Below are 15,213 nucleotides of genomic sequence, written 5' to 3'. Positions count from 1 at the left end.
AGATAGAGATGGGTGATGAAATTGTCAACCAGACTTGGCCACAGAGTGCCCAGATAACTTGATCAGACATTTTTCTAGATGTTTCCATGACAGTTTTTGGGTGAGATTAACATTTTAATTGGTAGAGTAAAACAATGCTGTCAGAATGTAGAAGGGTCTTATCCAATCATTTGAAAGTCCAAATAGAATAAGCAGACCAACTCTCCCTTAAGTAAGAGGAAATTTTTCAGCAGGCTGCTTTTGAACTTTATCTCCATCATTAGTTCTCCTGAATCTCGAGATTTCTGGCCCAAACTACACATTTGATCTGCTAGTCTCTATAATTGTGTGAGGTGATTTAGTATAATAAATATTTTTATATACATACATACACATCCTGTTGTTTATTATTTTCTCTGAGGAACCTTGACAGATAGAAGATAGATAGTAGATAGATAGATAGATAGATAGATATAGATAGATACACAAGTACACTATCATGGCTTAAAACTATGAAAAAAATACAAATTTGAGGTATAAAAATATAATTTTAATGACAGTTACTTTTAATTATGGCATATAAATACTATAGCTATACAAGTGTTGAAAAGCTGAAAAATGTTATACAAGAAGTGGGAGTGGGATGTGTAACAATGAAAATGCAAGCATATCAGGAAAGAACATTTAAATAGTTAAATTACCTAGGTTTACAAAAGATGTTGAGATAAATTTAATTGTCACATATTTAAGAAAAAGTAAATAATTTACTGTGTGACTTTGAGTATGTCACACAGTCTTTCTTGCCTCTGTTTTCTCATCTATAAAGTGAAAATAATAATTATTCTTGGGTCATGGGAAATTTGTGAGAAATAAATGATTAATAATGTATATGTCAAGGAATCAGAACAGAGTCAAAAGTATGTGCAATGTCATTATTAATTATTGTAACAATAAATTGGATTATTTTGTCAGAAATTTTGATAATATTGAAGTGTCTAGAAACATGCAATCATTTAAGTCTCTTTCCAACACTGTAATCTATGATTTCAAAAATGAGTTGAGTAATTTTGACAAACACAATTCCCTTAATCAAATTCAAATATTTGGATGAGTACATGAGACTCATCTCTTTGGATGAGTACATAAGAAATAAGTACATATTTCTTATAAGATATTACACATTATTCTAAGTTGATTTTCTTGACTTTGTAGACTCTAACAAAATATTGCACGTTCAGCCAAATTTGAGCTATCTCTTTAGTATCCCTTACTTTTATATTTCAGCATGAATGACCATTCATACATTTCTGTGTGCAAATTTGCACACATGGGTCAAGCAAATAGAAACATCTCACCTTGCTCCAAACACTGATGCTTTCAAGTGTAAATGAAATGCATGAGTCAAAATAAAGAGTCTGACACCACCCCATATGCCACAGTGCTATTTTCATATCATAATGTCAAACTCTGAGTTCTAAAATATACTCTGATTTCTCCTCATTAATTTTTGCCAACCCCATGGATATGCCCTGCATACGTTTGCTTTCTCTAAACTTTTCTCAGCTCATTACCTTATTTGACAAATATCTACTGAGCAAATACTATGAACCAGGTAATCTCCAATGTACTACAAAAATAGACAAAATAAATTTTGCTTTAAGTTCTGTTACTGAAAACAAAACAAAACAAAAATGATAAATCACAGACATAAATAAATTTATAAATGTAATGTGTCCAATGATTGTAAGACACAATATTAATAAGATGTCAATTTTCCTCAAATTCAAAATAGAGTTAATGCATTTCCAAACAAAATCCCAGAACATTTTTTATAAATCAATATTTATTATAAAATTAATATGAAAAGTATTTTTGCTGTATAGACATTTAAAATATTGAAGAAATTATAATAAAGCATTTTAAATAACACTGTATATAGCTCTATACCCAAACTGAGAATATGCACATTGTATTATTTTTTAAAAAATCAATTAGCAAAATTGACAACTAAATATAGAAATTCTGCATCGAAACTATAATAGTTTCTTAAATGTAAAAATCACATAAAGATGAGTTGCCAGATAAATTTTCAGGTAAATTATTTTAAGTATCAAAATAGTACCTGCTATATAAAGTTATACAGCTATACACAAATATAGAAATTTAACGAATCTATTTGCAAAAGGACAGCACTGAACAAAAACTAACAACACATATAGACTTACAATTCCCCAAATATACAAACTTTCTACATAGATATAGGCATAAAAATATTAAGGACAATATTATCAAGTAGTCTTGAGGAAATAACTAACGAAAAATATGGTTAATTCAAATCAAAAGCTCTAGATAAATGGAAAGCAATATATGAGTTCAAAAAATAAGAAATATGGCTGGGCGCGGTGGCTCACGCCTGTAATCCCAGCACTTCGGGAGGCCGAGGGGGCCCGATCAGGAGGTGAAGAGATTGAGACCATCCTGGTTAATACGGTGAAACCCCGTCTCTACTAAATATACAAAAAATTAGCATAGCCGGGTGTGGTAGTGGGCACCTGTAGTCCCAGCTACTCGGGAGGCTGAGGCAGGAGAATGGCGTGAACCCGGGAGGCGGACTTGCAGTGAGTCAAGATGGCGCCACTGCACTCAAGCCTTCGTCCCCCTCCCAAAAAAAAAAAAAAAAAAAGAAAGAAAGAAATATTAAAATTTCTGTTGGTACAGAAGAGATGCTGAGAAATCTAATATCTTTTCCAAATTAAAAAATAAAATTCTAAAATACGTATCTAACATGTAAATTAAGGAAAGTGACTAATACTAAGTAACCTGTTAAAAAAGAGAGACATATTACGGCTAAAAATAATAATCAAAATATTCAGTCAAGAATGTCTGATATCAAAAACAATAAAAATTTTCTAAGGTCTTTCCACTGTATAAATGCAGAAGAAATAAATAAACCCACTGAAAAATGAGTCAGAAAGTTCTGTAAGTTTGAAGATTACATATATTAAAGGATTACTTTTAAAATATATCAATAATGAAGCAGAAGATAAACTGCTTAATTTCTGAGTCTTGCATTATTAAAAAAAACCTTGATTAACGGGAAGTCTGTTTACCTTTTCCATCAGTGTAAACAATCAGTAATTTTTTCAGGGATTTTGCCCTCAGAGGAAATTCTAATTTGAAGGACTCTAGCCTTAGAAAAAATGAATACATAATGGAGGATTTATCAAATTAGGAAAATCTGGTCCTCTTAGGATAAATATAAACATTTCTATGCTTATATATATGTATATAAGCATATACATATGTGTGCTTATATGTATATACATATACATATATATGCTTATACATATATATACATACACATATATACTTATATATATATATATATATATATATATATATGGCGAGAGAGAGAGAGTTGGTGACTTTCCACATGTACAGGTTTCATGTCTGTGAATTCAATCAACCATAGATCAAAAACAGCCAAAACAGAAAATAAAAAATAACAATACAACAATTAAAATAATGGAAATTTTAAAAACAATACAGTATAACAGCTACTTACAGAGCATTTACATTTATTGGATATTATAAATTATCTAGGATGTGTAGGTTACATGCAAATACTAGACCATTTTATATAAAGGACATGAGTATCTGTGGATGTTGGTATCCATAGGGAGTCCTGGAACAAATTCCCTGTGGATACCAAGGGACAACTATATACATAGCAGGGGTAATGAAGATCTCAGCTTTTATCTCCTTATTTCCCATAGATCTACATAATATAGGGCAAGAAAAATATACGTTAAAAAATCAAATTCAAATAAAACGAAACAAAACCACATACAAAGAAAAGCAAAACTGGAGATCCACATAGTGATCAATATCTAAATATACAAAACATGTATCAGATAGGTGGTGATATCCAAAACATATAAGGAACTCACAAAACTCAATAGCAAAATAAAATGAATAATTTGATTTTAAAATGACCAAAGGATCAGAATAAATATTACTCGAAATAAAACATAAATATGGCCAACAGTATATGAAAATGTTCTCAACATCATTAATCATCAGGGTAATGCAAATCAAAACCACAGTGAGCTATCACCTCACAGCTATTAGAATGGCTTTTATCAAAAAAGCAAGAGCTAGACCCAGGGGCTCACACCTGTAATTCCAACACTTTTGGAGTCTGAGGTGGAAGGATAGCTTGAGGTCAGCAGTTCAAGACTAGCCTGGCCAACATAGCAAGACCTAGTCTCTACAAAACTTTTAAAAAATAATAGTAATAACTTAGCTGTGTAGGTATGGTGGCACACACCTGTAGTCTCAGCTACTCAACTCAGGAGATAAGAGACAACAAATGTTGGCAAGGGTGTGGAGCAAAAGGAATCTTTGTGCACTGTTTCTTGAAATGTATATTGGTGCAGTGATGGTGGAAAGAATATGAAGGTTCTTGGATAATATAGCTTGGATATTTGTCTCCACCCAAATCTCATGTTTAATTGTAGTCCCCAATGCCAGAGGTGGAGTCTGATGGTAAGTGTTTGTGTCATGGGGGTGAATACCTCATTGTTTGGTTCTTTCTTCAAAATAGTAAGTTCTCATGAGATGTGGTTGTTTAAAAGTGTGTAACACTGCCTCTACCACTCTCTCTCTCCCTTGTTCAGGCTTTCACCATGTTATGTGCCAGCTTTCCTTTTGCCTTCCACCATGATTGTAAGCTTCCTGAGGCCTCATCAGAAGTCAAGAAGATGCCCGGTGCCATGCTTCCTGTACAGCCTACAGAACTGTAATCCAATCAAAACTTTTTTTTTTTTTTTTTTTTTTTTGGTTGGGTCTTGCTCTGTCACCCAGGCTGGAGAGCAGTGGCGTGATCGCAGCTCACTAAAACCTTTGCCTCCCGGGTTCAGCCATTCTCCTGCCTCAGCCTCCCGAGTAGCTGGGACTACCCCCACCACGCCTGGCTAATTTTTTGTATTTTTAGTAGAGACGGGGTTTCACGGTGTTAGCCAGGATGGTCTCGCTCTCCAGACCTCCTGATCAGCCCATCTCAGCCTCCAAAGTGCTGGGATTACAGGCGTGAGCAACCGCGCCTGGCTGAAAACTGTTTTCTTTATAAATTACCCAGTCTCAGGTATTTCTTTATAGAAATGCAAGAATAGCAAAATACACCAGATAAATTAAACACAGAACTATCATAGGACCCAGCAATCCTTCTTCAGGTATTTACCCACAATAAATAAAATTAGCCCCTCATAGAGACATCTATATCCCCATGTTCTTTTCAGCAGTATCCACAATAGCTAAGATATGGAAACAACCTAAGTGTCCAGTGATGGATAAATGAATAAAGACATTGTGGTCTATATATACAATGGAATTATTTTCAGTTTTATAAAAGAAGGAAGTTGATGGCAGCATAACTGGGGCAGCCGCTGTGAGGAAGACGCCAGCTGCAGCAGGAGAGGTGCGGTCAGGGCTGTGTGCTCCCTGGAGCCAATGGGGGCCAGGAAGAGGTGTGTTCCCCACCCCTTAGTGAGTTGGTAGGTCTTGAGCCCCATATTCCCAGGAGCAGCTGCAGCTCCAGACCTGGGCATCCCTGTGCTCTTGGGGCCTGGGAAGTCCCTTGCCCCTGCAGGCTTGAAGTGCCTCCTCCGACTCCTTGGCCTCTTCCTGCTCCCAGCACCCACTCTGATGTGGAGCAAAGTTGTGGTACAGCCCAGGTGCTATTGTGACCTGGCCAGGTATGCTCATGCCCAGGGCAGTGCTGACATGCCAGGCTCCTGCCGCCTCGGGCCCCTTTGGACTTTGGGCACCGTTGAGCATGGGAGGGAAGCTGGGGAACTGACGGCAGCTAGCCACGGTCCTGCAAGTGCCCCTTGCACGGACTTCCTGGATGCGGTGGACAGCATGTTGATGGCAGCAGGAGGCAGACAGGTTCCTAGCTGGGAAGAGGTGGCCCCCTGGTGAAACCCCACCTTCAATCCAAGGACAGCCTGAAGCTTGGGGGCTGGGCTGCCAGTTCCAGATGGAGTCCACAACCCACAGTGAAAACTTCCTTAATAAGTCTTTTGGGCCGGGCGCAGTGGCTCAAGCCTGTAATCCCAGCACTTTGGGAGGCCGAGACGGGCGGATCACGAGGTCAGGAGATCGAGACCATCCTGGTGAACACGGTGAAATCCCGTCTCTACTAAAAAAAACAAAAAAACTAGCCGGGCAAGGTGGCGGGAGCCTGTAGTCCCAGCTACTCAGGAGGCTGAGGCAGGAGAATGGCATAAACCCAGGAGGCGGAGCTTGCAGTGAGCTGAGATCCGGCCACTGCACTCCAGCCTGGGCCAAGAGTGAGACTCCGTCTCAAAAAAAAAAATAATAATAATAATAAGTCTTTTGGCTGGTTGGACGGTGCTTTTTCCAGGCCCACCCATGGCCACCCGTGGACGAATCAGCGCACATTTTCTCCCTTTTGAGCCCATTAAAACACCCCAGATTCAGCCAGACTCAGACACTCTTCAAGAAGACCTGCCGACAGATAAGAGCTACCCACTCTGGGTCTCCACGGCATTCTTCAGGATGGTCTGCCTGTGAATAGCAGCTACCCACTTCAGGAGCTCTTCTGTTGCTCAATAAGTCTCCTCTCCACCTTGTTCATCCTCCAGTTGTCCACATAACCTCATTCTTCCTGGATGCGGGAGAAGAACTTGGAACCAGCTGGCAGGAGCCAAAGGAGCTATGACATGTTCCGAGCTGGATTGTTGAGTTGCAGGATGTGTCATGCTCCCAGACTGTGGGAGTGAATTGTGGCGACCCTTCTGGGGGCCCAGACCTTAGGTTCCCCTGGCTGAGCTGCTGTAACACTATAGCCCTCCCATCTTTTGCCGGTGTCAAGCAGCTGCCCGGTGCATTGGGAAGTAGTGGCAGGGCCTGCACAGCCCATGAGCTGTGGGCCAGAGCAGGGCAGCAGTACTGAAATAGCTGTGACACAGATGGGCTGAAACACACACCACCAAATCACATTCCCACTCCACTGCTCACTGCCCTGCAAGTGATGAGGAGAGAAGAGTTGTGGCCCATCTGGGGGCCCAGACTTTGGGGGCTCCCTGAGCCTGGCTGTGACACCCTGTAACACCCTTTTGGGGCTCTGTGGTTTCTGGTATCTCTGAGCATTCAGGCTACACCACCATCCCCAGTGCCCGCAGTGGAAGCTGCTTGCAGTATGCCTGGTACAGCTGCACCCTCACATGGAGCCAGTGCCTGTGCCAGCACCTAGAGCTGCCTATCCTGCCACAGCTGGTGCACCTTGCTGTGCACAGTGGCTGGACCCCACACTCACTTGCTCACACACCACTGGCTGCTCTGTGACTGGCTCGCCTTTGGCAGGCATGGGATCTGGGCCGGTAGTGCAAGCCAACCACAGCTTGCTGGTCCACGTGGGTGGAATGAGTCCAGCGGGCATGAGCAAAACCCAAGCAGAGGTGCCGCCTGCCACAGAGTTTTCTGATTGGTGACGGAACACCTAAGATTCTGTGTCAAAATCTAGCAATTTGCAACAACATGGAGGAACGTAGAAGACATTATTTTAAGTGCAATAAGTCAGTCACAGAAAGAAAAATACTGAATGATCATACTTACATGTGGATTGAAAACAACAACAAAAAACTTGAATACATAAAAACACAGAAGATAGGTGGTTACCAGGTAGAGAGATGGAGTAGGGGAATGAGGATACGGAGGTGAAAGCGTACAAAGTTACAGTTTCATAAATCTAGAGATTTAAGATACATCAAGAGGACCATAGACTAGTCCCCTCTCATAGAAGGAGACATGTTCTGAGGTCCTCTTGGATGCCTCAAACCATGGATATTATCAAACCCTATATATACTCCATTTTCTATTTATATATATACATATCTATGATAAAGTTAAATTTATAAATTTTGTACAGTAAGATATTAATAAGGAACAATTACAACAATATACTGTAGTTAAATTTATGTGAATGTAATATCTCTCAATATCTTATTTTATATAATATTTGTGGATTGTGGTTGACCATGGGCAACTGAAACCATGGAACGTGAAACCACAAGTTATTGGGAGAACCACTCTAGTTAGTACTATTGAAAACTGGATAAGAGTGGATTTTAGGTACTTTTACCAACAAAAAAGGTAACTATTTGACATCACGGATATGTTAATTTGCCTATCTGTAGTAATTATTTCACTATGTATATGTATATTAAAATATCGTGAGCCAGCCATGGTGGTATACACCTGTGTCCCCAGTTAAGTGGGGAACTAAGGTGGAAGGATAACTTAAGCCCAGGAATTTGAGTTCAGGCTGAGCAACATAATTAGATTTCATCTCCAAAAACAAACAAATACAACAAAAAATAATTTTGTTAAATACATACACTAAAAATCTAAATATAAAAATATATTTCTCAAGACAGTGTGGTATTGATTTGAGGACTGACAGTTAAACAATAGACATTATAAAATCCAGGAATAAATTCACCTATGCACCTAATTCATAACAATGTGATCCTAGAACAAAGTAAATAAATGACTCTTCTATAAATTGTTCTTAGTGAATTTCACATCTATATGGGAAAAATGAATCTGGATCTGTACTCTATGTTATACCCAAAAATGAATTCCTGAAGAATTGTAATTATAAATGAGAATGGTAATATTATGAATGTTCTAGAAAAAAACAGGAGAACATCTTTATGACTTGAAGAAGGCATAGTTTCCATATGAAGGATTCAAACACCATGAAGATAAGAGATATGGTTGACTGTATTTAAGAACATGTTCTTTAAAAAATCATGAGATTCAAAAAGTAGTCACAGAGATGATACTTCTGATATATACATATGACATAAAAATCACATTGAGAGTACAATTAAGCAATTATCAAAAAACAGTAAGAAAAGGTAAACAATTCAACAACAACAAAAAATGACCAAGGTACTTGAACATCTCTGATATTGTTTGGCTGTGTACCCACGCAAATCACACTTGAATTGTAACAATCCCCATGTGTCAAGGGTAGGGCCAAGTGGAGATAACTAAATCATGGAGGTGATTTCCCCCTGATACTGTTCTCATGCTAGTGAAGAAGTCTCAGGAGATCTGATGGTTTTATAATTAGGAGTTCCCCTGCACAAGTTCTTTTGCCTACCACCATATAAGACATGCCTTTGCTTTTCCTTTGCCTCACGCCTTGATTGTGAGGCTTCCTAGCTATGTGAAACTGTGAGTCCATTAAGCCTCTTTCCTTTATAAATTATCTAGTCTCAGGTATGTCTGTATTAACAGTATGAAATACACCAATAAAATGCCCTTTTCCAAACAAGAAATCTAAGAGTCCAATAATCACATCAAATTATTCTCAGTCCCTTTAATTCTTATCCCACTTCTTAATGGGATTTCTTTTTCTGATTGGTTTGAGTTTCTTGTAGATTCTGGGTATTAGTCCTTTGTCAGATGCATAGTTTATGAATATTTTCTCCCATTCAGTGGGTTGTCTGTTTATTCTGCTTATTATTTATTTATTTTGCTGTGCAGAAGCTTTTTGGTTTAATTAAGTCCCATCTATTTACATTGGTTTTTGTTGCATTTGCTTTTGGGTCCTTGGTTATGAACTCTTTGCCTAAACCAGTGTCTAGAAGAGTTTTCCTAATGTTTATCTTATGGAATTTTTATGGTTTCAGGTTTTAGATTTAAATGTAAATCTAATCTGATCTCTCTTGAGTTGATTTTTGTATAAGGTGAGAGATGAAGATCCAGTTTCATTCTTCTACATGTGGCTTGCCAATATCCCAGCACCATTTGTTGAAGTGGGTGTCCTTTCACCACTTTATGTTTTTGTTGGTTTTGTCAAAGATTAGTTGGCTATGACTATTTGGCTTTATTTCTGGGTTCTCTATGCTGTTCCATTGGTCTACATGACAATTTTTATAACAGTACCATGCTGCTTTGGTAAATACAGCATTGTAGTATAGCTTGAAGTCAGGTAATGTGATGCCTCTAGATTTGTTCTTTTTGCTTAGTCTTGCTTTGCAGACTATTTTTTGTTACATATGCATTTTAGGATTGTTTTTTCTAGTTCTGTGAAGGATGATAATAATATTTTGATAGGAATTGCATTTAATGGTAGTATGGTCATTTTCACAATACTGATTCTACTCATCAATGAGCACGGCATGTTTCCATTTGTTTGTGTCATCTATGATTTCTTTCAGCAGTGTTTTGTAGTTTTCCTTGTAGATATTTTTCACCTCCTTGGTTATAATATATCAAATAATGGAGTGGCATACTGAGATAAGAATAAACAAACACAATGAGAATGTTGAAATAATAAAGGCAGATGCAAAAAATTACCCACATTTTGATTGCATTTATATAAAGTACAAAACAGAAAATAAATAATATTTACTGTTAGACATCTGTATAATGTTGAAGGGTGTAGGTTATTGGCCAGAAAGAAGCAAAAGTGGGCTTCTCTGGTACTGATAATGTTTATTTTTTCTTGATCTGCTTGGAGGCTACACAAAGTGCAAAGTTTGTGAAAATTCAGAGGGCACATTTATGAAAAATGTATGTGTGTATTTGGAAGTATTTTATGCTTTCAAAGAAAGTACTGAATTTAATATCCTAGTATTAGATTTCTCAGTTAAAGGAACAAATGTGAGGTAGGGGTCATATGGAACTCTCTGGTTGAAACAGTGATGTTGCTGTTTATGCCTATGTTTATTTTTATTTTAAAACAAATCAGGTTATAAGTACAATGAAACATGAAATACCCATGGACAGGACACAGAGATAGATTTATTATCTGATTAAAAAAATGTTTTTTCAAAGAATTTTGAAAATAAATCTCATTGCTTTTGAACCCCTGAAATTCTACTCTATTGGTCTCTATGTCTGTTTTGGTAACAGTACCATGCTGTTTCAGTTACTGAAGCCTTGTAATATAGTTTGATGTCAGGTAGTGTGATGACTCCAGCTGTGTTCTTTTGCTTAGAATTGTCTTGACTATACAGGGTCTTCTTTGATTCCATATGAAATTTAAAACAGTTTTTTCTCATTCTGTGAAGAATGTCAATGGGAGTATGATGGGAATAGCATTGAATTTATAAATTACTTTCTTGATATTGATTCTTCCTATCCATGAGGATGGAATATTTTTCCATTCATTTGTGTCCTCTCTCATTTTCTTGAGCAGTGGTTTGTAGTTCTTGAAAAGGTCCTTCACATCCCTTGTTAGCTGTATTCCTAGGTATTTTATTCTCATTTTAGTGATTGAGAATGGGAGGTCATTCATGATTTGGCTCTCTGCTTGCCTATTGTTGATGTATAGGAATGCTTGTGATTTTGTATCCTGAGACTTTGCTGAAGTTGCTTATCAGTTCAAGAAGCTTTGGGGCTGAGATGATGGGGTTTTCTAAATATAAAATCATATTGTCTGCAAACAGAGACAACCTGACTTCTTCTCTTCCTATTTAAATACACTTTATTTCTTTCGCTTGCCTGATTTCCCTGGCCAGAACTTCCAATACTATGTTGAATAGGGTGGTGAGAGAGGGCATCCTTGTCTTGTACGGGTTTTCAAAGGGAAGGCTTCCAGCTCTTACCCATTCAATATGATATTGGCTGTGGGTTCGTCATAAATAGCTCTTATTATTTTGAGATATGCTCCATCAGTACTTAGCCTTTGGGGAGTTTTTAACAAGAAGGGATGTTGATTTAATCAAAGGCCTTTTCTGCAGCTGTTGAGATAATTATGTGGTGTTTTCTTTGCTCTGTTTATGTGATAGATTGTATTTATTGATTTGCCTATGTTGAACCAGACTTGCATCCCGTGGATGAACACAACTTTATTGTGGTGGCTAAGTTTTTTGATGTGCTGTTTGATTCAGTTTGCCTATATTTTATTGAAGATTTTCTCATCGATGTTCATCAGGAATATTGGCCTCAAGGTTTTTTTGTTGTGTCTCTTCATGGTTTTGGTATCAGGACAATGCTGGCTTTATAAAATGAGTTAGGGAGGAATCCCTCCTTTCCAACTGATTGGATTAGTTTCAGAAGGAAAGGTAACAGCTCCTCCTTGTATTTCTGGTAGAATTCAGCTGTGAATATATCTGGGATTTTGTTGTTGTTGTTGTTGGTAGGCTCTCAATTTCAGAGCTTGTTATTGGTTTATTCAGGAATTCAATTTCTTCCTGATTTCGTCTCGGTAGGGGGTATGGATGCAAGAATGTATCCATTTCTTCTAGATTTTCTAGTTTATTTGCATAGAGGTGTGTATAGTATTCTCAGATAGTAGCTTGTATTTCTGTGGGGTCAGTGGTGATATCCCCTTTATCATTTTTTTACTGTGACTATTTGATTCTTCTCTCTCTTCCACTTTTTTTGTTTTGTTTTGTTTTTTGTTTTTTGAGACAGAGTCTCACTCTGTTGCCTAGGCTAGAGTGCAATGGCACGATCTCCACTCACTGCAACCTCCGACTCCTGGGTTCAAGCAATTCTCCTGCCTCAGCCTCCTGAGTAGCTGGAATTACAGGCATGTACCAGTACACCCGGCTAATTTTTGTATTTTTAGTAGAGATGGGGTTTCACTTTTTGGTCAGGCAGGTCTTGAACTCCTGACCTCGTGATCTGCCTGCCTCAGCCTCCCAAAGTACTGGGATTACAGGCGTGAGCCACCACGCCTGGCTTATTTTGTTAATTTTTTCAAAAAAACATCTCCCGGATTACTTGATTTTTTGAAGGTTTCTTTGTGTCTCTATCTCCTCCAATGGTACTAGAACCAAAACAGATATATGGACCAACAAAGCGGAACAGAGATGTCAGAAACGACACCACACATCTACAACCATCTGATTTTCAACAAACCTGACAAAAACAAGCAATGGGAAAAGGATCTCCTAATCAGTAAATGGTGCTGGGAAAACTGGCTAGACATATGCAGAAAACTGAAACTGGACCCCTTCCTAACACCTTACCCAAAATTAACTCAAGATGGATTAAAGACTTAAATGTAAAACGCAAAACCATAAAAACCCTACAAGAAAACCTAGCCAATACCATTCAGGACATAGGCATGGGCAAAGACTTCTGGACAAAAAAGCCAAAAGCAATTGCAATGAAAGCAAAAATTGGCAAATGGGATCTAATTAAACTCAAGAGCTTCTGCACAGCCAAAGAAACGATCATCAGAATGAACAGGCAACCTAAAGAACGGGAGACAGTTGTTTGCAATGCATCCATCTGACAAGGGTCTAATATCCAGAATTTACAAGGAACTTAAACATATTTACAAGACAAAGACAATCCCATCAAAAAGTGGGCTAAGGATACGAACAGACGCTTCTCAAAAGAAGACATTTACACGGCCAATAAACATATGAAAAAACCTCAATATCACTGGTCATCAGAGAAATGCAAATCAAAACCACAATGAGATGCCATCTCATGCCATTCTAAATGGCGATTATTAAAAAGTTGGGAAACAGCAGATGCTGGCAAGGCTGTGCAGCAAGAGGAATGCTTTTACACTATTAGTGGGAGTGTAAATTAGTTCAACCATTGTAGAAGACAGTATGGTGATTCCTCAAGGACCTAGAACCAGAAATACCATTTGACCCAGTAATCCCATTACTGGGTATATACCCAAAGGATTATAAATCATTCTATTATAAAGACACAAGCACACATATGTTTACTGTAGCACGGTTTACAATATCAAAGACATGGAACCAATCCAAATGCCCATAAGTGATGGACTGGACAAAGAAAATGTGGTATATATACACCATGAAATACTATGCAGCCATGAAAAGCAATGAGATCATGTCCTTTGCAGTGACATGGATGAAGCTGGAAGCCATCATCCTCAGCAAACTAACACAGGAACAGAAAACCAAACACAACATGTTCTCACTCATAAATGGGAGTTGAACATTGAGAATAAATGGACATAGGGAGGAGAATAACACACATCAGGGCCAGTTGGGGGGTGGGACGCGAGGGGAGGGAACTTAGAGGATAGGTCAATAGCTGTAGCAAACCACCATGGCACATGTATACCTATGTAACAAACTTGAACTTTCTGCACATGTATCCCATTTTTTTTTTCCAGAAGAAAAAAAGAGAAACCCCCAAAGAACTGGATATTATTTGTGGATTATATCCCTTCTAAAATAATTTGCATTTTAATTTCCTAATTTTTCAGTTTTTCTGCAAAAAAAAAAAAAAAAGTGCAAATTAATTTTATTCTAGACCCAGCATAACAGTGTTCATGTTAAAGGCAAATATTATACCAAATTTCTATATCACAGTTCAGCTCCTTGTAATTCTATACATAGCAGTCATCGCACCCCTATACATGATGTTCTTTATTGCTTTGCTAACCCAAATATCTTTTAAGTCTAACATACAGACTTTAGGAGATAGTGAAATTTTTGTGCTACATATGCCTTTAATGGCTGTTGTAATTTTGTCTTAAGCACACTTACTACATTTTGCCTTTAAGTACAAAAAAAGTATTTTTTTAAGGGTTTAAATTGTGTATATATATATGTATGTGTGAGAGAGAAAGAATCAGTAAATCCAGCATCTTTTTATTACATTTTTAAAACAAAAGATTCTAGTAACAGTTTAGGCAAAATTAATGTTTTTTAAATTTTACAAACATTTTTAACCCCAATAGAAAAAGTTATCATGCATATGATCACTGAAATAAACTCACTGTGAGAACCAATGATGCTATATTTAGGAAAGTGTAATTTAACAGAGGAATATAGAGAAGAGAAACAAGTAGAGAAATCTACAAAAATTTCAAACGGGGCTGGTAAGTTTGATTTTTAGGAAATGAAATAGAAAACAAAGTAAACAAACAAAAAACACTCCAAAATATTGATCTACTGCTTAATACCATATATGTTACTGTTGATTAGAAGTCACATATTTAAAACTTTATAAGTATAAGCTTTATTTAGGTTCCACTTTATTTTCTTACAGATTCTCATAAATAATATACATTAAATAAAATATTTGAAGAACATGTATTGAAATGTGACCTCCAAATCAAGTAGTCATTTAAAGTGCAAAGAAACAAATCACTGGGAAGAAACTTTCTAACAATATCCTTGCAAATTGTAGTATGTATCTCTCTCTCTCTCTCTCTCTCTCTCTCTCTCTCTCTCTCTCTCTCTC

The sequence above is a fragment of the Piliocolobus tephrosceles genome, chromosome 13 (genome assembly GCF_002776525.5).
Source record: "Piliocolobus tephrosceles isolate RC106 chromosome 13, ASM277652v3, whole genome shotgun sequence".
Lineage (NCBI taxonomy): Eukaryota > Metazoa > Chordata > Mammalia > Primates > Cercopithecidae > Piliocolobus > Piliocolobus tephrosceles.
This window is presented reverse-complemented; position numbering follows the sequence as displayed.